The sequence below is a fragment of the Hyla sarda genome, unplaced genomic scaffold (assembly GCF_029499605.1).
Source record: "Hyla sarda isolate aHylSar1 unplaced genomic scaffold, aHylSar1.hap1 scaffold_1355, whole genome shotgun sequence".
In the NCBI taxonomy this organism is placed as follows: domain Eukaryota; kingdom Metazoa; phylum Chordata; class Amphibia; order Anura; family Hylidae; genus Hyla; species Hyla sarda.
The window spans coordinates 1010-24445 of NW_026607982.1; the positions used below are offsets into that span (position 1 = coordinate 1010).

General features: G+C 46.1%; 10 non-coding genes and 1 pseudogene across 10 annotated transcripts; all 11 read left to right on the plus strand.

Annotated features, from left to right (window-relative positions):
* The first annotated feature begins 470 nt into the window (after nt 1–470).
* LOC130306072 (U2 spliceosomal RNA) lies at nt 471–661 on the plus strand. The gene has a single exon (XR_008855470.1). It is a non-coding gene; the product is annotated as a U2 spliceosomal RNA (small nuclear RNA).
* Nucleotides 662–2751: 2090 nt separating this feature from the next.
* LOC130306084 (U2 spliceosomal RNA) lies at nt 2752–2942 on the plus strand. Its single transcript, XR_008855482.1, has one exon. It is a non-coding gene; the product is annotated as a U2 spliceosomal RNA (small nuclear RNA).
* Nucleotides 2943–5032: 2090 nt separating this feature from the next.
* On the plus strand, nt 5033–5223 carry LOC130306096 (U2 spliceosomal RNA). Its single transcript, XR_008855495.1, has one exon. It is a non-coding gene; the product is annotated as a U2 spliceosomal RNA (small nuclear RNA).
* A 2098-nt stretch (nt 5224–7321) lies between these two features.
* Nucleotides 7322–7481, plus strand: LOC130306109 (U2 spliceosomal RNA; annotated as a pseudogene).
* A 692-nt stretch (nt 7482–8173) lies between these two features.
* LOC130306107 (U2 spliceosomal RNA) lies at nt 8174–8355 on the plus strand. Its single transcript, XR_008855505.1, has one exon. It is a non-coding gene; the product is annotated as a U2 spliceosomal RNA (small nuclear RNA).
* A 2090-nt stretch (nt 8356–10445) lies between these two features.
* Nucleotides 10446–10636, plus strand: LOC130306108 (U2 spliceosomal RNA). The gene has a single exon (XR_008855506.1). It is a non-coding gene; the product is annotated as a U2 spliceosomal RNA (small nuclear RNA).
* Nucleotides 10637–12724: 2088 nt separating this feature from the next.
* On the plus strand, nt 12725–12915 carry LOC130306113 (U2 spliceosomal RNA). The gene has a single exon (XR_008855507.1). It is a non-coding gene; the product is annotated as a U2 spliceosomal RNA (small nuclear RNA).
* A 2088-nt stretch (nt 12916–15003) lies between these two features.
* LOC130306073 (U2 spliceosomal RNA) lies at nt 15004–15194 on the plus strand. Its single transcript, XR_008855471.1, has one exon. It is a non-coding gene; the product is annotated as a U2 spliceosomal RNA (small nuclear RNA).
* A 2086-nt stretch (nt 15195–17280) lies between these two features.
* Nucleotides 17281–17471, plus strand: LOC130306074 (U2 spliceosomal RNA). The gene has a single exon (XR_008855473.1). It is a non-coding gene; the product is annotated as a U2 spliceosomal RNA (small nuclear RNA).
* Nucleotides 17472–19559: 2088 nt separating this feature from the next.
* Nucleotides 19560–19750, plus strand: LOC130306075 (U2 spliceosomal RNA). Its single transcript, XR_008855474.1, has one exon. It is a non-coding gene; the product is annotated as a U2 spliceosomal RNA (small nuclear RNA).
* Nucleotides 19751–21830: 2080 nt separating this feature from the next.
* On the plus strand, nt 21831–22021 carry LOC130306076 (U2 spliceosomal RNA). Its single transcript, XR_008855475.1, has one exon. It is a non-coding gene; the product is annotated as a U2 spliceosomal RNA (small nuclear RNA).
* The last annotated feature ends 1415 nt before the right edge of the window (nt 22022–23436 follow it).

Sequence of the window (23436 nt, forward strand, 5' to 3'; positions counted from 1 at the left end):
AGAACCATCACCGCCATAGGTTGTCAAATAACCCGGATTTAACCCACACAGGTAAGTCCAATGGGGTGCAGGCATGTCCTCTATGCTTACAGCTTCCCGTGGGTGTTGGTTTGATACCGTTTGGGGACAGCCAAGGAGGCATCTGCAGGCAACAAAGGTAGGTGTGTGCTTGTGTGTGTGTTTCCTATGCAGATCCTAAGCCCAGTGTCACATGCAAGTAGGAGGAGTAAGAAGGGTTCCTGGCAAATCCGGGTTATGGATTGCATTTAAAAAGGCCCCGTGGGAGTGCAATGGGCCCCTGTCTTGCTGCTTAGCAATAATGGTATGGGTTTAGGTTCTGCTGTGTGTACTGGTGGTTGACTGCCCCCCAGCCCAGAGTGTGCATGGAAAATTGTCTGGCAGCCTCCCTGACAGCAAGCAGTGATAGTGCCCATGAAGGGGACCTTGTTGGGCCCGCCCCTTTCACGGTTATCGCTTCTCGGCCTTTTGGCTAAGATCAAGTGTAGTATCTGTTCTTATCAGTTTAATATCTGATACGTCCCCTATCTGGGGACCATATATTAAATGGATTTTTGAGAACGGGGGCCGATTTCGAAGCTTGCTTCCGTCGCCCTATGCATTGACCCGATATGGCAGTATCTTCGGGTACAGTGCACCACCCCCTTACAGGGTTAAAAAGAAAGATTCCTACTTTCATTGCTACCTGCTTGCTGGCTAGCCAGCTAGCCAGCCCTGTGGGCCTTGCTGCTGCTGCTGCAGCCAAAAAACAAAAGGTGGTGCTGCTGCTGCTTCTGCTGCTTCTGCTTCTGCTTGTGTCTGGCCGCTGTTGGAGCGTCCAGGCACAGGACTTCTGCTGCTGCTGACTAAATGGCCTCCTTAATTGGATCATTTGAGTAGCCAGCACACCTGTGCAGGTAGGGCATGACATGATAGGCAGCTGCCTTGATAGCGGGTGGGTGCTGAATGTTCCTAATTGACAAAATAAGATTAATGCTTATGAAGAAATATAAAATCTCATCCCTTCCCCAATATCGCGCCACACCCCTACCCCTTAATTCCCTGGTTGAACTTGATGGACATATGTCTTTTTTCGACCGTACTAACTATGTAACTATGTAACATAACATGGGGGGGGTCTCCTGGCTGTTCACACAGGTGTGTCATTGCTGTACATTGACCATGCATTGCTTCTGTGGTATTGCAAAGGCAAAGACAAATGCTTCCAGCCATCCATTGCACTAATGGATTGGTCATCAGCTGGCTGTCTATGTCCCGCATCAATATAGACCAAAGTACAGAGGGTTAGGCTATGCTATTGTGCACCTACCTGATGCATCAGAAGGTGCGAGGCCCTTGCTAAATTCTGTGCACAGACTTTGAGATCTATACTTTAGACTGTATCTAAACCTGCTCCAACATGGACTGACATTCTGGCCTACTTTCAGCCGATGCGACTTGTCTGTCGCTGAACAGTCGCTTTTTATGTATTCAGCACCTATGTATAATGTTGTAAAAATGCTCTAGAAGCTAAAGTCGCAGAAATGTCACACATATTTGGCCTGCAACTTTCTGTGCGACAAATTCAGACAGGAAAAATCAGTATAAATCCTTAGAAAATTATCCCCCAGTGTCTCCATCTGCTGGCGGTATTGAATAAGCATTGCTGCACTGATGGGGTATGCATTAGACGAAAAAAAAGAAGAAAAAGAAGAATAATACGCCCAGAAAAGAGGCGAAAAGGAGAAAAACGTAAAAAAACGTGAAAAAAAAGTAAGAGGAAGAGAAGGGAAAAAAAGGTGGAAATGGGTTTAAAAGTGATTTCGGCGGAGAAATATATATATATATATATATATATATATATATATATATATATATATACGCGCACACACACACATATATATAAACGTATTCTCCGTTGAGATATTGCAGCCGCTGCTGTGTCCAGGCCCAGGAGCCTTAGCACTGTGCTGTGATGTCACTCAATACCACTGACATCACTAGGTGTAAACAACATCTCTCCTTTGCTGTGTATGTGACTATGGAGCTGTTTGGTGATGTCGTCTATTATGGCCTTCATAGAAGCAACAGGAGATTGTTGCATCCATCTAGAACCCTCAGAACTACAGTGCTATGATGTCACTCACTTCCACAGGCCTTGCAGAGTGTAAACAACAACAACCCAGCTTTGTTGTGTATGTAACCATAGGGATTTGTGATGTCACCTAGAACCTTCACAGCAGCGACAGCTTTATGAGGAGCATCAGCACTGCTCTGCCTGAGCAGAACCATCACCGCCATAGGTTGTCAAATAACCCGGATTTAACCCACACAGGTAAGTCCAATGGGGTGCAGGCATGTCCTCTATGCTTACAGCTTCCCGTGGGTGTTGGTTTGATACCGTTTGGGGACAGCCAAGGAGGCATCTGCAGGCAACAAAGGTAGGTGTGTGCTTGTGTGTGTGTTTCCTATGCAGATCCTAAGCCCAGTGTCACATGCAAGTAGGAGGAGTAAGAAGGGTTCCTGGCAAATCCGGGTTATGGATTGCATTTAAAAAGGCCCCGTGGGAGTGCAATGGGCCCCTGTCTTGCTGCTTAGCAATAATGGTATGGGTTTAGGTTCTGCTGTGTGTACTGGTGGTTGACTGCCCCCCAGCCCAGAGTGTGCATGGAAAATTGTCTGGCAGCCTCCCTGACAGCAAGCAGTGATAGTGCCCATGAAGGGGACCTTGTTGGGCCCGCCCCTTTCACGGTTATCGCTTCTCGGCCTTTTGGCTAAGATCAAGTGTAGTATCTGTTCTTATCAGTTTAATATCTGATACGTCCCCTATCTGGGGACCATATATTAAATGGATTTTTGAGAACGGGGGCCGATTTCGAAGCTTGCTTCCGTCGCCCTATGCATTGACCCGATATGGCAGTATCTTCGGGTACAGTGCACCACCCCCTTACAGGGTTAAAAAGAAAGATTCCTACTTTCATTGCTACCTGCTTGCTGGCTAGCCAGCTAGCCAGCCCTGTGGGCCTTGCTGCTGCTGCTGCAGCCAAAAAACAAAAGGTGGTGCTGCTGCTGCTTCTGCTGCTTCTGCTTCTGCTTGTGTCTGGCCGCTGTTGGAGCGTCCAGGCACAGGACTTCTGCTGCTGCTGACTAAATGGCCTCCTTAATTGGATCATTTGAGTAGCCAGCACACCTGTGCAGGTAGGGCATGACATGATAGGCAGCTGCCTTGATAGCGGGTGGGTGCTGAATGTTCCTAATTGACAAAATAAGATTAATGCTTATGAAGAAATATAAAATCTCATCCCTTCCCCAATATCGCGCCACACCCCTACCCCTTAATTCCCTGGTTGAACTTGATGGACATATGTCTTTTTTCGACCGTACTAACTATGTAACTATGTAACATAACATGGGGGGGGTCTCCTGGCTGTTCACACAGGTGTGTCATTGCTGTACATTGACCATGCATTGCTTCTGTGGTATTGCAAAGGCAAAGACAAATGCTTCCAGCCATCCATTGCACTAATGGATTGGTCATCAGCTGGCTGTCTATGTCCCGCATCAATATAGACCAAAGTACAGAGGGTTAGGCTATGCTATTGTGCACCTACCTGATGCATCAGAAGGTGCGAGGCCCTTGCTAAATTCTGTGCACAGACTTTGAGATCTATACTTTAGACTGTATCTAAACCTGCTCCAACATGGACTGACATTCTGGCCTACTTTCAGCCGATGCGACTTGTCTGTCGCTGAACAGTCGCTTTTTATGTATTCAGCACCTATGTATAATGTTGTAAAAATGCTCTAGAAGCTAAAGTCGCAGAAATGTCACACATATTTGGCCTGCAACTTTCTGTGCGACAAATTCAGACAGGAAAAATCAGTATAAATCCTTAGAAAATTATCCCCCAGTGTCTCCATCTGCTGGCGGTATTGAATAAGCATTGCTGCACTGATGGGGTATGCATTAGACGAAAAAAAAGAAGAAAAAGAAGAATAATACGCCCAGAAAAGAGGCGAAAAGGAGAAAAACGTAAAAAAACGTGAAAAAAAAGTAAGAGGAAGAGAAGGGAAAAAAAGGTGGAAATGGGTTTAAAAGTGATTTCGGCGGAGAAATATATATATATATATATATATATATATATATATATATATATATATACGCGCACACACACACATATATATAAACGTATTCTCCGTTGAGATATTGCAGCCGCTGCTGTGTCCAGGCCCAGGAGCCTTAGCACTGTGCTGTGATGTCACTCAATACCACTGACATCACTAGGTGTAAACAACATCTCTCCTTTGCTGTGTATGTGACTATGGAGCTGTTTGGTGATGTCGTCTATTATGGCCTTCATAGAAGCAACAGGAGATTGTTGCATCCATCTAGAACCCTCAGAACTACAGTGCTATGATGTCACTCACTTCCACAGGCCTTGCAGAGTGTAAACAACAACAACCCAGCTTTGTTGTGTATGTAACCATAGGGATTTGTGATGTCACCTAGAACCTTCACAGCAGCGACAGCTTTATGAGGAGCATCAGCACTGCTCTGCCTGAGCAGAACCATCACCGCCATAGGTTGTCAAATAACCCGGATTTAACCCACACAGGTAAGTCCAATGGGGTGCAGGCATGTCCTCTATGCTTACAGCTTCCCGTGGGTGTTGGTTTGATACCGTTTGGGGACAGCCAAGGAGGCATCTGCAGGCAACAAAGGTAGGTGTGTGCTTGTGTGTGTGTTTCCTATGCAGATCCTAAGCCCAGTGTCACATGCAAGTAGGAGGAGTAAGAAGGGTTCCTGGCAAATCCGGGTTATGGATTGCATTTAAAAAGGCCCCGTGGGAGTGCAATGGGCCCCTGTCTTGCTGCTTAGCAATAATGGTATGGGTTTAGGTTCTGCTGTGTGTACTGGTGGTTGACTGCCCCCCAGCCCAGAGTGTGCATGGAAAATTGTCTGGCAGCCTCCCTGACAGCAAGCAGTGATAGTGCCCATGAAGGGGACCTTGTTGGGCCCGCCCCTTTCACGGTTATCGCTTCTCGGCCTTTTGGCTAAGATCAAGTGTAGTATCTGTTCTTATCAGTTTAATATCTGATACGTCCCCTATCTGGGGACCATATATTAAATGGATTTTTGAGAACGGGGGCCGATTTCGAAGCTTGCTTCCGTCGCCCTATGCATTGACCCGATATGGCAGTATCTTCGGGTACAGTGCACCACCCCCTTACAGGGTTAAAAAGAAAGATTCCTACTTTCATTGCTACCTGCTTGCTGGCTAGCCAGCTAGCCAGCCCTGTGGGCCTTGCTGCTGCTGCTGCAGCCAAAAAACAAAAGGTGGTGCTGCTGCTGCTTCTGCTGCTTCTGCTTCTGCTTGTGTCTGGCCGCTGTTGGAGCGTCCAGGCACAGGACTTCTGCTGCTGCTGACTAAATGGCCTCCTTAATTGGATCATTTGAGTAGCCAGCACACCTGTGCAGGTAGGGCATGACATGATAGGCAGCTGCCTTGATAGCGGGTGGGTGCTGAATGTTCCTAATTGACAAAATAAGATTAATGCTTATGAAGAAATATAAAATCTCATCCCTTCCCCAATATCGCGCCACACCCCTACCCCTTAATTCCCTGGTTGAACTTGATGGACATATGTCTTTTTTCGACCGTACTAACTATGTAACTATGTAACATAACATGGGGGGGGTCTCCTGGCTGTTCACACAGGTGTGTCATTGCTGTACATTGACCATGCATTGCTTCTGTGGTATTGCAAAGGCAAAGACAAATGCTTCCAGCCATCCATTGCACTAATGGATTGGTCATCAGCTGGCTGTCTATGTCCCGCATCAATATAGACCAAAGTACAGAGGGTTAGGCTATGCTATTGTGCACCTACCTGATGCATCAGAAGGTGCGAGGCCCTTGCTAAATTCTGTGCACAGACTTTGAGATCTATACTTTAGACTGTATCTAAACCTGCTCCAACATGGACTGACATTCTGGCCTACTTTCAGCCGATGCGACTTGTCTGTCGCTGAACAGTCGCTTTTTATGTATTCAGCACCTATGTATAATGTTGTAAAAATGCTCTAGAAGCTAAAGTCGCAGAAATGTCACACATATTTGGCCTGCAACTTTCTGTGCGACAAATTCAGACAGGAAAAATCAGTATAAATCCTTAGAAAATTATCCCCCAGTGTCTCCATCTGCTGGCGGTATTGAATAAGCATTGCTGCACTGATGGGGTATGCATTAGACGAAAAAAAAGAAGAAAAAGAAGAATAATACGCCCAGAAAAGAGGCGAAAAGGAGAAAAACGTAAAAAAACGTGAAAAAAAAGTAAGAGGAAGAGAAGGGAAAAAAAGGTGGAAATGGGTTTAAAAGTGATTTCGGCGGAGAAATATATATATATATATATATATATATATATATATATATATATATATATATATATACGCGCACACACACACATATATATAAACGTATTCTCCGTTGAGATATTGCAGCCGCTGCTGTGTCCAGGCCCAGGAGCCTTAGCACTGTGCTGTGATGTCACTCAATACCACTGACATCACTAGGTGTAAACAACATCTCTCCTTTGCTGTGTATGTGACTATGGAGCTGTTTGGTGATGTCGTCTATTATGGCCTTCATAGAAGCAACAGGAGATTGTTGCATCCATCTAGAACCCTCAGAACTACAGTGCTATGATGTCACTCACTTCCACAGGCCTTGCAGAGTGTAAACAACAACAACCCAGCTTTGTTGTGTATGTAACCATAGGGATTTGTGATGTCACCTAGAACCTTCACAGCAGCGACAGCTTTATGAGGAGCATCAGCACTGCTCTGCCTGAGCAGAACCATCACCGCCATAGGTTGTCAAATAACCCGGATTTAACCCACACAGGTAAGTCCAATGGGGTGCAGGCATGTCCTCTATGCTTACAGCTTCCCGTGGGTGTTGGTTTGATACCGTTTGGGGACAGCCAAGGAGGCATCTGCAGGCAACAAAGGTAGGTGTGTGCTTGTGTGTGTGTTTCCTATGCAGATCCTAAGCCCAGTGTCACATGCAAGTAGGAGGAGTAAGAAGGGTTCCTGGCAAATCCGGGTTATGGATTGCATTTAAAAAGGCCCCGTGGGAGTGCAATGGGCCCCTGTCTTGCTGCTTAGCAATAATGGTATGGGTTTAGGTTCTGCTGTGTGTACTGGTGGTTGACTGCCCCCCAGCCCAGAGTGTGCATGGAAAATTGTCTGGCAGCCTCCCTGACAGCAAGCAGTGATAGTGCCCATGAAGGGGACCTTGTTGGGCCCGCCCCTTTCACGGTTATCGCTTCTCGGCCTTTTGGCTAAGATCAAGTGTAGTATCTGTTCTTATCAGTTTTCATGCTGGTGGGGATGGGTGCTGCATGGAGGATGCAGGTGTACCAGGGCTTTCCGGGGCTGGTTCTGAGGAATCAGCTCGACGGCTGCCCCGATGTGACCTGTTCCCTCCGGGTCTCGCCATGAGGCTGAGAGGGTCTAGAGCCGAGGTACTTTTGTGCCTCGGGGAGTGGTGACCCCGAGGTGCCGAAACTCACTGGGAGAATAGGCTCACTGAGTTGAAGCACGGGCACCATAATCTCTTCACCTTGTGGCACTCACCTCTTGATTCCCGGCCTTCTGGCTAGGATCAGAGAAATTTTTATAGATCCGGCCGGATGTCCGGGCAGTATATCTGCACACATTCACTTATTTATTTATTTTTTGTCTCACTGTGTCACTTTTTGCGTGTTGTGTGTTCACAGGATTTGTCAGGATGCGGTAGCCCTTCTGGGTGTCCCTCCTGGCGGTCTAGGGGAGGTGTGTGTGGCCATTAGGTTCCGCACCTCCCTGCAAACACCCCGGGTACTCCTGCTTCGCAGGGTACCTACCGTAATCGGCTCTGCGGGCAGATACCTTGGCTAACGCCAAGGGGGATGCCGGGAGCATTTGTGGTCTCCTAGTAGCTTCGGCGAAAAGGGACATCGAACCTGGAACCTCGCAGGTACCTCTTGGTCCGGAGGCGAAGGGTAAGGTTTGTTGGGGGGCCTCTCTCCTATCGGAGAAGGGCTTGCGATAGACCGCATCCTTTGTGCACGTTTTTTTAGTGTAACACGTTTGCACTTTTTCTTGCACTTTGGGTGAATCGAAAGCACGTTCCTCGGCTTTAGATAAAAAATAAAAAAAAATCTGTTCTTATCAGTTTAATATCTGATACGTCCCCTATCTGGGGACCATATATTAAATGGATTTTTGAGAACGGGGGCCGATTTCGAAGCTTGCTTCCGTCGCCCTATGCATTGACCCGATATGGCAGTATCTTCGGGTACAGTGCACCACCCCCTTACAGGGTTAAAAAGAAAGATTCCTACTTTCATTGCTACCTGCTTGCTGGCTAGCCAGCTAGCCAGCCCTGTGGGCCTTGCTGCTGCTGCTGCAGCCAAAAAACAAAAGGTGGTGCTGCTGCTGCTTCTGCTGCTTCTGCTTCTGCTTGTGTCTGGCCGCTGTTGGAGCGTCCAGGCACAGGACTTCTGCTGCTGCTGACTAAATGGCCTCCTTAATTGGATCATTTGAGTAGCCAGCACACCTGTGCAGGTAGGGCATGACATGATAGGCAGCTGCCTTGATAGCGGGTGGGTGCTGAATGTTCCTAATTGACAAAATAAGATTAATGCTTATGAAGAAATATAAAATCTCATCCCTTCCCCAATATCGCGCCACACCCCTACCCCTTAATTCCCTGGTTGAACTTGATGGACATATGTCTTTTTTCGACCGTACTAACTATGTAACTATGTAACATAACATGGGGGGGGTCTCCTGGCTGTTCACACAGGTGTGTCATTGCTGTACATTGACCATGCATTGCTTCTGTGGTATTGCAAAGGCAAAGACAAATGCTTCCAGCCATCCATTGCACTAATGGATTGGTCATCAGCTGGCTGTCTATGTCCCGCATCAATATAGACCAAAGTACAGAGGGTTAGGCTATGCTATTGTGCACCTACCTGATGCATCAGAAGGTGCGAGGCCCTTGCTAAATTCTGTGCACAGACTTTGAGATCTATACTTTAGACTGTATCTAAACCTGCTCCAACATGGACTGACATTCTGGCCTACTTTCAGCCGATGCGACTTGTCTGTCGCTGAACAGTCGCTTTTTATGTATTCAGCACCTATGTATAATGTTGTAAAAATGCTCTAGAAGCTAAAGTCGCAGAAATGTCACACATATTTGGCCTGCAACTTTCTGTGCGACAAATTCAGACAGGAAAAATCAGTATAAATCCTTAGAAAATTATCCCCCAGTGTCTCCATCTGCTGGCGGTATTGAATAAGCATTGCTGCACTGATGGGGTATGCATTAGACGAAAAAAAAGAAGAAAAAGAAGAATAATACGCCCAGAAAAGAGGCGAAAAGGAGAAAAACGTAAAAAAACGTGAAAAAAAAGTAAGAGGAAGAGAAGGGAAAAAAAGGTGGAAATGGGTTTAAAAGTGATTTCGGCGGAGAAATATATATATATATATATATATATATATATATATATATATATATATACGCGCACACACACACATATATATAAACGTATTCTCCGTTGAGATATTGCAGCCGCTGCTGTGTCCAGGCCCAGGAGCCTTAGCACTGTGCTGTGATGTCACTCAATACCACTGACATCACTAGGTGTAAACAACATCTCTCCTTTGCTGTGTATGTGACTATGGAGCTGTTTGGTGATGTCGTCTATTATGGCCTTCATAGAAGCAACAGGAGATTGTTGCATCCATCTAGAACCCTCAGAACTACAGTGCTATGATGTCACTCACTTCCACAGGCCTTGCAGAGTGTAAACAACAACAACCCAGCTTTGTTGTGTATGTAACCATAGGGATTTGTGATGTCACCTAGAACCTTCACAGCAGCGACAGCTTTATGAGGAGCATCAGCACTGCTCTGCCTGAGCAGAACCATCACCGCCATAGGTTGTCAAATAACCCGGATTTAACCCACACAGGTAAGTCCAATGGGGTGCAGGCATGTCCTCTATGCTTACAGCTTCCCGTGGGTGTTGGTTTGATACCGTTTGGGGACAGCCAAGGAGGCATCTGCAGGCAACAAAGGTAGGTGTGTGCTTGTGTGTGTGTTTCCTATGCAGATTCTAAGCCCAGTGTCACATGCAAGTAGGAGGAGTAAGAAGGGTTCCTGGCAAATCCGGGTTATGGATTGCATTTAAAAAGGCCCCGTGGGAGTGCAATGGGCCCCTGTCTTGCTGCTTAGCAATAATGGTATGGGTTTAGGTTCTGCTGTGTGTACTGGTGGTTGACTGCCCCCCAGCCCAGAGTGTGCATGGAAAATTGTCTGGCAGCCTCCCTGACAGCAAGCAGTGATAGTGCCCATGAAGGGGACCTTGTTGGGCCCGCCCCTTTCACGGTTATCGCTTCTCGGCCTTTTGGCTAAGATCAAGTGTAGTATCTGTTCTTATCAGTTTAATATCTGATACGTCCCCTATCTGGGGACCATATATTAAATGGATTTTTGAGAACGGGGGCCGATTTCGAAGCTTGCTTCCGTCGCCCTATGCATTGACCCGATATGGCAGTATCTTCGGGTACAGTGCACCACCCCCTTACAGGGTTAAAAAGAAAGATTCCTACTTTCATTGCTACCTGCTTGCTGGCTAGCCAGCTAGCCAGCCCTGTGGGCCTTGCTGCTGCTGCTGCAGCCAAAAAACAAAAGGTGGTGCTGCTGCTGCTTCTGCTGCTTCTGCTTCTGCTTGTGTCTGGCCGCTGTTGGAGCGTCCAGGCACAGGACTTCTGCTGCTGCTGACTAAATGGCCTCCTTAATTGGATCATTTGAGTAGCCAGCACACCTGTGCAGGTAGGGCATGACATGATAGGCAGCTGCCTTGATAGCGGGTGGGTGCTGAATGTTCCTAATTGACAAAATAAGATTAATGCTTATGAAGAAATATAAAATCTCATCCCTTCCCCAATATCGCGCCACACCCCTACCCCTTAATTCCCTGGTTGAACTTGATGGACATATGTCTTTTTTCGACCGTACTAACTATGTAACTATGTAACATAACATGGGGGGGGTCTCCTGGCTGTTCACACAGGTGTGTCATTGCTGTACATTGACCATGCATTGCTTCTGTGGTATTGCAAAGGCAAAGACAAATGCTTCCAGCCATCCATTGCACTAATGGATTGGTCATCAGCTGGCTGTCTATGTCCCGCATCAATATAGACCAAAGTACAGAGGGTTAGGCTATGCTATTGTGCACCTACCTGATGCATCAGAAGGTGCGAGGCCCTTGCTAAATTCTGTGCACAGACTTTGAGATCTATACTTTAGACTGTATCTAAACCTGCTCCAACATGGACTGACATTCTGGCCTACTTTCAGCCGATGCGACTTGTCTGTCGCTGAACAGTCGCTTTTTATGTATTCAGCACCTATGTATAATGTTGTAAAAATGCTCTAGAAGCTAAAGTCGCAGAAATGTCACACATATTTGGCCTGCAACTTTCTGTGCGACAAATTCAGACAGGAAAAATCAGTATAAATCCTTAGAAAATTATCCCCCAGTGTCTCCATCTGCTGGCGGTATTGAATAAGCATTGCTGCACTGATGGGGTATGCATTAGACGAAAAAAAAGAAGAAAAAGAAGAATAATACGCCCAGAAAAGAGGCGAAAAGGAGAAAAACGTAAAAAAACGTGAAAAAAAAGTAAGAGGAAGAGAAGGGAAAAAAAGGTGGAAATGGGTTTAAAAGTGATTTCGGCGGAGAAATATATATATATATATATATATATATATATATATATATATATATACGCGCACACACACACATATATATAAACGTATTCTCCGTTGAGATATTGCAGCCGCTGCTGTGTCCAGGCCCAGGAGCCTTAGCACTGTGCTGTGATGTCACTCAATACCACTGACATCACTAGGTGTAAACAACATCTCTCCTTTGCTGTGTATGTGACTATGGAGCTGTTTGGTGATGTCGTCTATTATGGCCTTCATAGAAGCAACAGGAGATTGTTGCATCCATCTAGAACCCTCAGAACTACAGTGCTATGATGTCACTCACTTCCACAGGCCTTGCAGAGTGTAAACAACAACAACCCAGCTTTGTTGTGTATGTAACCATAGGGATTTGTGATGTCACCTAGAACCTTCACAGCAGCGACAGCTTTATGAGGAGCATCAGCACTGCTCTGCCTGAGCAGAACCATCACCGCCATAGGTTGTCAAATAACCCGGATTTAACCCACACAGGTAAGTCCAATGGGGTGCAGGCATGTCCTCTATGCTTACAGCTTCCCGTGGGTGTTGGTTTGATACCGTTTGGGGACAGCCAAGGAGGCATCTGCAGGCAACAAAGGTAGGTGTGTGCTTGTGTGTGTGTTTCCTATGCAGATCCTAAGCCCAGTGTCACATGCAAGTAGGAGGAGTAAGAAGGGTTCCTGGCAAATCCGGGTTATGGATTGCATTTAAAAAGGCCCCGTGGGAGTGCAATGGGCCCCTGTCTTGCTGCTTAGCAATAATGGTATGGGTTTAGGTTCTGCTGTGTGTACTGGTGGTTGACTGCCCCCCAGCCCAGAGTGTGCATGGAAAATTGTCTGGCAGCCTCCCTGACAGCAAGCAGTGATAGTGCCCATGAAGGGGACCTTGTTGGGCCCGCCCCTTTCACGGTTATCGCTTCTCGGCCTTTTGGCTAAGATCAAGTGTAGTATCTGTTCTTATCAGTTTAATATCTGATACGTCCCCTATCTGGGGACCATATATTAAATGGATTTTTGAGAACGGGGGCCGATTTCGAAGCTTGCTTCCGTCGCCCTATGCATTGACCCGATATGGCAGTATCTTCGGGTACAGTGCACCACCCCCTTACAGGGTTAAAAAGAAAGATTCCTACTTTCATTGCTACCTGCTTGCTGGCTAGCCAGCTAGCCAGCCCTGTGGGCCTTGCTGCTGCTGCTGCAGCCAAAAAACAAAAGGTGGTGCTGCTGCTGCTTCTGCTGCTTCTGCTTCTGCTTGTGTCTGGCCGCTGTTGGAGCGTCCAGGCACAGGACTTCTGCTGCTGCTGACTAAATGGCCTCCTTAATTGGATCATTTGAGTAGCCAGCACACCTGTGCAGGTAGGGCATGACATGATAGGCAGCTGCCTTGATAGCGGGTGGGTGCTGAATGTTCCTAATTGACAAAATAAGATTAATGCTTATGAAGAAATATAAAATCTCATCCCTTCCCCAATATCGCGCCACACCCCTACCCCTTAATTCCCTGGTTGAACTTGATGGACATATGTCTTTTTTCGACCGTACTAACTATGTAACTATGTAACATAACATGGGGGGGGTCTCCTGGCTGTTCACACAGGTGTGTCATTGCTGTACATTGACCATGCATTGCTTCTGTGGTATTGCAAAGGCAAAGACAAATGCTTCCAGCCATCCATTGCACTAATGGATTGGTCATCAGCTGGCTGTCTATGTCCCGCATCAATATAGACCAAAGTACAGAGGGTTAGGCTATGCTATTGTGCACCTACCTGATGCATCAGAAGGTGCGAGGCCCTTGCTAAATTCTGTGCACAGACTTTGAGATCTATACTTTAGACTGTATCTAAACCTGCTCCAACATGGACTGACATTCTGGCCTACTTTCAGCCGATGCGACTTGTCTGTCGCTGAACAGTCGCTTTTTATGTATTCAGCACCTATGTATAATGTTGTAAAAATGCTCTAGAAGCTAAAGTCGCAGAAATGTCACACATATTTGGCCTGCAACTTTCTGTGCGACAAATTCAGACAGGAAAAATCAGTATAAATCCTTAGAAAATTATCCCCCAGTGTCTCCATCTGCTGGCGGTATTGAATAAGCATTGCTGCACTGATGGGGTATGCATTAGACGAAAAAAAAGAAGAAAAAGAAGAATAATACGCCCAGAAAAGAGGCGAAAAGGAGAAAAACGTAAAAAAACGTGAAAAAAAAGTAAGAGGAAGAGAAGGGAAAAAAAGGTGGAAATGGGTTTAAAAGTGATTTCGGCGGAGAAATATATATATATATATATATATATATATATATATATATATATATACGCGCACACACACACATATATATAAACGTATTCTCCGTTGAGATATTGCAGCCGCTGCTGTGTCCAGGCCCAGGAGCCTTAGCACTGTGCTGTGATGTCACTCAATACCACTGACATCACTAGGTGTAAACAACATCTCTCCTTTGCTGTGTATGTGACTATGGAGCTGTTTGGTGATGTCGTCTATTATGGCCTTCATAGAAGCAACAGGAGATTGTTGCATCCATCTAGAACCCTCAGAACTACAGTGCTATGATGTCACTCACTTCCACAGGCCTTGCAGAGTGTAAACAACAACAACCCAGCTTTGTTGTGTATGTAACCATAGGGATTTGTGATGTCACCTAGAACCTTCACAGCAGCGACAGCTTTATGAGGAGCATCAGCACTGCTCTGCCTGAGCAGAACCATCACCGCCATAGGTTGTCAAATAACCCGGATTTAACCCACACAGGTAAGTCCAATGGGGTGCAGGCATGTCCTCTATGCTTACAGCTTCCCGTGGGTGTTGGTTTGATACCGTTTGGGGACAGCCAAGGAGGCATCTGCAGGCAACAAAGGTAGGTGTGTGCTTGTGTGTGTGTTTCCTATGCAGATCCTAAGCCCAGTGTCACATGCAAGTAGGAGGAGTAAGAAGGGTTCCTGGCAAATCCGGGTTATGGATTGCATTTAAAAAGGCCCCGTGGGAGTGCAATGGGCCCCTGTCTTGCTGCTTAGCAATAATGGTATGGGTTTAGGTTCTGCTGTGTGTACTGGTGGTTGACTGCCCCCCAGCCCAGAGTGTGCATGGAAAATTGTCTGGCAGCCTCCCTGACAGCAAGCAGTGATAGTGCCCATGAAGGGGACCTTGTTGGGCCCGCCCCTTTCACGGTTATCGCTTCTCGGCCTTTTGGCTAAGATCAAGTGTAGTATCTGTTCTTATCAGTTTAATATCTGATACGTCCCCTATCTGGGGACCATATATTAAATGGATTTTTGAGAACGGGGGCCGATTTCGAAGCTTGCTTCCGTCGCCCTATGCATTGACCCGATATGGCAGTATCTTCGGGTACAGTGCACCACCCCCTTACAGGGTTAAAAAGAAAGATTCCTACTTTCATTGCTACCTGCTTGCTGGCTAGCCAGCTAGCCAGCCCTGTGGGCCTTGCTGCTGCTGCTGCAGCCAAAAAACAAAAGGTGGTGCTGCTGCTGCTTCTGCTGCTTCTGCTTCTGCTTGTGTCTGGCCGCTGTTGGAGCGTCCAGGCACAGGACTTCTGCTGCTGCTGACTAAATGGCCTCCTTAATTGGATCATTTGAGTAGCCAGCACACCTGTGCAGGTAGGGCATGACATGATAGGCAGCTGCCTTGATAGCGGGTGGGTGCTGAATGTTCCTAATTGACAAAATAAGATTAATGCTTATGAAGAAATATAAAATCTCATCCCTTCCCCAATATCGCGCCACACCCCTACCCCTTAATTCCCTGGTTGAACTTGATGGACATATGTCTTTTTTCGACCGTACTAACTATGTAACTATGTAACATAACATGGGGGGGGTCTCCTGGCTGTTCACACAGGTGTGTCATTGCTGTACATTGACCATGCATTGCTTCTGTGGTATTGCAAAGGCAAAGACAAATGCTTCCAGCCATCCATTGCACTAATGGATTGGTCATCAGCTGGCTGTCTATGTCCCGCATCAATATAGACCAAAGTACAGAGGGTTAGGCTATGCTATTGTGCACCTACCTGATGCATCAGAAGGTGCGAGGCCCTTGCTAAATTCTGTGCACAGACTTTGAGATCTATACTTTAGACTGTATCTAAACCTGCTCCAACATGGACTGACATTCTGGCCTACTTTCAGCCGATGCGACTTGTCTGTCGCTGAACAGTCGCTTTTTATGTATTCAGCACCTATGTATAATGTTGTAAAAATGCTCTAGAAGCTAAAGTCGCAGAAATGTCACACATATTTGGCCTGCAACTTTCTGTGCGACAAATTCAGACAGGAAAAATCAGTATAAATCCTTAGAAAATTATCCCCCAGTGTCTCCATCTGCTGGCGGTATTGAATAAGCATTGCTGCACTGATGGGGTATGCATTAGACGAAAAAAAAGAAGAAAAAGAAGAATAATACGCCCAGAAAAGAGGCGAAAAGGAGAAAAACGTAAAAAAACGTGAAAAAAAAGTAAGAGGAAGAGAAGGGAAAAAAAGGTGGAAATGGGTTTAAAAGTGATTTCGGCGGAGAAATATATATATATATATATATATATATATATATATATATATATACGCGCACACACACACATATATATAAACGTATTCTCCGTTGAGATATTGCAGCCGCTGCTGTGTCCAGGCCCAGGAGCCTTAGCACTGTGCTGTGATGTCACTCAATACCACTGACATCACTAGGTGTAAACAACATCTCTCCTTTGCTGTGTATGTGACTATGGAGCTGTTTGGTGATGTCGTCTATTATGGCCTTCATAGAAGCAACAGGAGATTGTTGCATCCATCTAGAACCCTCAGAACTACAGTGCTATGATGTCACTCACTTCCACAGGCCTTGCAGAGTGTAAACAACAACAACCCAGCTTTGTTGTGTATGTAACCATAGGGATTTGTGATGTCACCTAGAACCTTCACAGCAGCGACAGCTTTATGAGGAGCATCAGCACTGCTCTGCCTGAGCAGAACCATCACCGCCATAGGTTGTCAAATAACCCGGATTTAACCCACACAGGTAAGTCCAATGGGGTGCAGGCATGTCCTCTATGCTTACAGCTTCCCGTGGGTGTTGGTTTGATACCGTTTGGGGACAGCCAAGGAGGCATCTGCAGGCAACAAAGGTAGGTGTGTGCTTGTGTGTGTGTTTCCTATGCAGATCCTAAGCCCAGTGTCACATGCAAGTAGGAGGAGTAAGAAGGGTTCCTGGCAAATCCGGGTTATGGATTGCATTTAAAAAGGCCCCGTGGGAGTGCAATGGGCCCCTGTCTTGCTGCTTAGCAATAATGGTATGGGTTTAGGTTCTGCTGTGTGTACTGGTGGTTGACTGCCCCCCAGCCCAGAGTGTGCATGGAAAATTGTCTGGCAGCCTCCCTGACAGCAAGCAGTGATAGTGCCCATGAAGGGGACCTTGTTGGGCCCGCCCCTTTCACGGTTATCGCTTCTCGGCCTTTTGGCTAAGATCAAGTGTAGTATCTGTTCTTATCAGTTTAATATCTGATACGTCCCCTATCTGGGGACCATATATTAAATGGATTTTTGAGAACGGGGGCCGATTTCGAAGCTTGCTTCCGTCGCCCTATGCATTGACCCGATATGGCAGTATCTTCGGGTACAGTGCACCACCCCCTTACAGGGTTAAAAAGAAAGATTCCTACTTTCATTGCTACCTGCTTGCTGGCTAGCCAGCTAGCCAGCCCTGTGGGCCTTGCTGCTGCTGCTGCAGCCAAAAAACAAAAGGTGGTGCTGCTGCTGCTTCTGCTGCTTCTGCTTCTGCTTGTGTCTGGCCGCTGTTGGAGCGTCCAGGCACAGGACTTCTGCTGCTGCTGACTAAATGGCCTCCTTAATTGGATCATTTGAGTAGCCAGCACACCTGTGCAGGTAGGGCATGACATGATAGGCAGCTGCCTTGATAGCGGGTGGGTGCTGAATGTTCCTAATTGACAAAATAAGATTAATGCTTATGAAGAAATATAAAATCTCATCCCTTCCCCAATATCGCGCCACACCCCTACCCCTTAATTCCCTGGTTGAACTTGATGGACATATGTCTTTTTTCGACCGTACTAACTATGTAACTATGTAACATAACATGGGGGGGGTCTCCTGGCTGTTCACACAGGTGTGTCATTGCTGTACATTGACCATGCATTGCTTCTGTGGTATTGCAAAGGCAAAGACAAATGCTTCCAGCCATCCATTGCACTAATGGATTGGTCATCAGCTGGCTGTCTATGTCCCGCATCAATATAGACCAAAGTACAGAGGGTTAGGCTATGCTATTGTGCACCTACCTGATGCATCAGAAGGTGCGAGGCCCTTGCTAAATTCTGTGCACAGACTTTGAGATCTATACTTTAGACTGTATCTAAACCTGCTCCAACATGGACTGACATTCTGGCCTACTTTCAGCCGATGCGACTTGTCTGTCGCTGAACAGTCGCTTTTTATGTATTCAGCACCTATGTATAATGTTGTAAAAATGCTCTAGAAGCTAAAGTCGCAGAAATGTCACACATATTTGGCCTGCAACTTTCTGTGCGACAAATTCAGACAGGAAAAATCAGTATAAATCCTTAGAAAATTATCCCCCAGTGTCTCCATCTGCTGGCGGTATTGAATAAGCATTGCTGCACTGATGGGGTATGCATTAGACGAAAAAAAAGAAGAAAAAGAAGAATAATACGCCCAGAAAAGAGGCGAAAAGGAGAAAAACGTAAAAAAACGTGAAAAAAAAGTAAGAGGAAGAGAAGGGAAAAAAAGGTGGAAATGGGTTTAAAAGTGATTTCGGCGGAGAAATATATATATATATATATATATATATATATATATATATATATATACGCGCACACACACACATATATATAAACGTATTCTCCGTTGAGATATTGCAGCCGCTGCTGTGTCCAGGCCCAGGAGCCTTAGCACTGTGCTGTGATGTCACTCAATACCACTGACATCACTAGGTGTAAACAACATCTCTCCTTTGCTGTGTATGTGACTATGGAGCTGTTTGGTGATGTCGTCTATTATGGCCTTCATAGAAGCAACAGGAGATTGTTGCATCCATCTAGAACCCTCAGAACTACAGTGCTATGATGTCACTCACTTCCACAGGCCTTGCAGAGTGTAAACAACAACAACCCAGCTTTGTTGTGTATGTAACCATAGGGATTTGTGATGTCACCTAGAACCTTCACAGCAGCGACAGCTTTATGAGGAGCATCAGCACTGCTCTGCCTGAGCAGAACCATCACCGCCATAGGTTGTCAAATAACCCGGATTTAACCCACACAGGTAAGTCCAATGGGGTGCAGGCATGTCCTCTATGCTTACAGCTTCCCGTGGGTGTTGGTTTGATACCGTTTGGGGACAGCCAAGGAGGCATCTGCAGGCAACAAAGGTAGGTGTGTGCTTGTGTGTGTGTTTCCTATGCAGATCCTAAGCCCAGTGTCACATGCAAGTAGGAGGAGTAAGAAGGGTTCCTGGCAAATCCGGGTTATGGATTGCATTTAAAAAGGCCCCGTGGGAGTGCAATGGGCCCCTGTCTTGCTGCTTAGCAATAATGGTATGGGTTTAGGTTCTGCTGTGTGTACTGGTGGTTGACTGCCCCCCAGCCCAGAGTGTGCATGGAAAATTGTCTGGCAGCCTCCCTGACAGCAAGCAGTGATAGTGCCCATGAAGGGGACCTTGTTGGGCCCGCCCCTTTCACGGTTATCGCTTCTCGGCCTTTTGGCTAAGATCAAGTGTAGTATCTGTTCTTATCAGTTTAATATCTGATACGTCCCCTATCTGGGGACCATATATTAAATGGATTTTTGAGAACGGGGGCCGATTTCGAAGCTTGCTTCCGTCGCCCTATGCATTGACCCGATATGGCAGTATCTTCGGGTACAGTGCACCACCCCCTTACAGGGTTAAAAAGAAAGATTCCTACTTTCATTGCTACCTGCTTGCTGGCTAGCCAGCTAGCCAGCCCTGTGGGCCTTGCTGCTGCTGCTGCAGCCAAAAAACAAAAGGTGGTGCTGCTGCTGCTTCTGCTGCTTCTGCTTCTGCTTGTGTCTGGCCGCTGTTGGAGCGTCCAGGCACAGGACTTCTGCTGCTGCTGACTAAATGGCCTCCTTAATTGGATCATTTGAGTAGCCAGCACACCTGTGCAGGTAGGGCATGACATGATAGGCAGCTGCCTTGATAGCGGGTGGGTGCTGAATGTTCCTAATTGACAAAATAAGATTAATGCTTATGAAGAAATATAAAATCTCATCCCTTCCCCAATATCGCGCCACACCCCTACCCCTTAATTCCCTGGTTGAACTTGATGGACATATGTCTTTTTTCGACCGTACTAACTATGTAACTATGTAACATAACATGGGGGGGGTCTCCTGGCTGTTCACACAGGTGTGTCATTGCTGTACATTGACCATGCATTGCTTCTGTGGTATTGCAAAGGCAAAGACAAATGCTTCCAGCCATCCATTGCACTAATGGATTGGTCATCAGCTGGCTGTCTATGTCCCGCATCAATATAGACCAAAGTACAGAGGGTTAGGCTATGCTATTGTGCACCTACCTGATGCATCAGAAGGTGCGAGGCCCTTGCTAAATTCTGTGCACAGACTTTGAGATCTATACTTTAGACTGTATCTAAACCTGCTCCAACATGGACTGACATTCTGGCCTACTTTCAGCCGATGCGACTTGTCTGTCGCTGAACAGTCGCTTTTTATGTATTCAGCACCTATGTATAATGTTGTAAAAATGCTCTAGAAGCTAAAGTCGCAGAAATGTCACACATATTTGGCCTGCAACTTTCTGTGCGACAAATTCAGACAGGAAAAATCAGTATAAATCCTTAGAAAATTATCCCCCAGTGTCTCCATCTGCTGGCGGTATTGAATAAGCATTGCTGCACTGATGGGGTATGCATTAGACGAAAAAAAAGAAGAAAAAGAAGAATAATACGCCCAGAAAAGAGGCGAAAAGGAGAAAAACGTAAAAAAACGTGAAAAAAAAGTAAGAGGAAGAGAAGGGAAAAAAAGGTGGAAATGGGTTTAAAAGTGATTTCGGCGGAGAAATATATATATATATATATATATATATATATATATATACGCGCACACACACACATATATATAAACGTATTCTCCGTTGAGATATTGCAGCCGCTGCTGTGTCCAGGCCCAGGAGCCTTAGCACTGTGCTGTGATGTCACTCAATACCACTGACATCACTAGGTGTAAACAACATCTCTCCTTTGCTGTGTATGTGACTGTGGAGCTGTTTGGTGATGTCGTCTATTATGGCCTTCATAGAAGCAACAGGAGATTGTTGCATCCATCTAGAACCCTCAGAACTACAGTGCTATGATGTCACTCACTTCCACAGGCCTTGCAGAGTGTAAACAACAACAACCCAGCTTTGTTGTGTATGTAACCATAGGGATTTGTGATGTCACCTAGAACCTTCACAGCAGCGACAGCTTTATGAGGAGCATCAGCACTGCTCTGCCTGAGCAGAACCATCACCGCCATAGGTTGTCAAATAACCCGGATTTAACCCACACAGGTAAGTCCAATGGGGTGCAGGCATGTCCTCTATGCTTACAGCTTCCCGTGGGTGTTGGTTTGATACCGTTTGGGGACAGCCAAGGAGGCATCTGCAGGCAACAAAGGTAGGTGTGTGCTTGTGTGTGTGTTTCCTATGCAGATCCTAAGCCCAGTGTCACATGCAAGTAGGAGGAGTAAGAAGGGTTCCTGGCAAATCCGGGTTATGGATTGCATTTAAAAAGGCCCCGTGGGAGTGCAATGGGCCCCTGTCTTGCTGCTTAGCAATAATGGTATGGGTTTAGGTTCTGCTGTGTGTACTGGTGGTTGACTGCCCCCCAGCCCAGAGTGTGCATGGAAAATTGTCTGGCAGCCTCCCTGACAGCAAGCAGTGATAGTGCCCATGAAGGGGACCTTGTTGGGCCCGCCCCTTTCACGGTTATCGCTTCTCGGCCTTTTGGCTAAGATCAAGTGTAGTATCTGTTCTTATCAGTTTAATATCTGATACGTCCCCTATCTGGGGACCATATATTAAATGGATTTTTGAGAACGGGGGCCGATTTCGAAGCTTGCTTCCGTCGCCCTATGCATTGACCCGATATGGCAGTATCTTCGGGTACAGTGCACCACCCCCTTACAGGGTTAAAAAGAAAGATTCCTACTTTCATTGCTACCTGCTTGCTGGCTAGCCAGCTAGCCAGCCCTGTGGGCCTTGCTGCTGCTGCTGCAGCCAAAAAACAAAAGGTGGTGCTGCTGCTGCTTCTGCTGCTTCTGCTTCTGCTTGTGTCTGGCCGCTGTTGGAGCGTCCAGGCACAGGACTTCTGCTGCTGCTGACTAAATGGCCTCCTTAATTGGATCATTTGAGTAGCCAGCACACCTGTGCAGGTAGGGCATGACATGATAGGCAGCTGCCTTGATAGCGGGTGGGTGCTGAATGTTCCTAATTGACAAAATAAGATTAATGCTTATGAAGAAATATAAAATCTCATCCCTTCCCCAATATCGCGCCACACCCCTACCCCTTAATTCCCTGGTTGAACTTGATGGACATATGTCTTTTTTCGACCGTACTTACTATGTAACTATGTAACATAACATGGGGGGGGTCTCCTGGCTGTTCACACAGGTGTGTCATTGCTGTACATTGACCATGCATTGCTTCTGTGGTATTGCAAAGGCAAAGACAAATGCTTCCAGCCATCCATTGCACTAATGGATTGGTCATCAGCTGGCTGTCTATGTCCCGCATCAATATAGACCAAAGTACAGAGGGTTAGGCTATGCTATTGTGCACCTACCTGATGCATCAGAAGGTGCGAGGCCCTTGCTAAATTCTGTGCACAGACTTTGAGATCTATACTTTAGACTGTATCTAAACCTGCTCCAACATGGACTGACATTCTGGCCTACTTTCAGCCGATGCGACTTGTCTGTCGCTGAACAGTCGCTTTTTATGTATTCAGCACCTATGTATAATGTTGTAAAAATGCTCTAGAAGCTAAAGTCGCAGAAATGTCACACATATTTGGCCTGCAACTTTCTGTGCGACAAATTCAGACAGGAAAAATCAGTATAAATCCTTAGAAAATTATCCCCCAGTGTCTCCATCTGCTGGCGGTATTGAATAAGCATTGCTGCACTGATGGGGTATGCATTAGACGAAAAAAAAGAAGAAAAAGAAGAATAATACGCCCAGAAAAGAGGCGAAAAGGAGAAAAACGTAAAAAAACTTGAAAAAAAAGTAAGAGGAAGAGAAGGGAAAAAAAGGTGGAAATGGGTTTAAAAGTGATTTCGGCGGAGAAATATATATATATATATATATATATATATATATATATATATATATACGCGCACACACACACATATATATAAACGTATTCTCCGTTGAGATATTGCAGCCACTGCTGTGTCCAGGCCCAGGAGCCTTAGCACTGTGCTGTGATGTCACTCAATACCACTGACATCACTAGGTGTAAACAACATCTCTCCTTTGCTGTGTATGTGACTATGGAGCTGTTTGGTGATGTCGTCTATTATGGCCTTCATA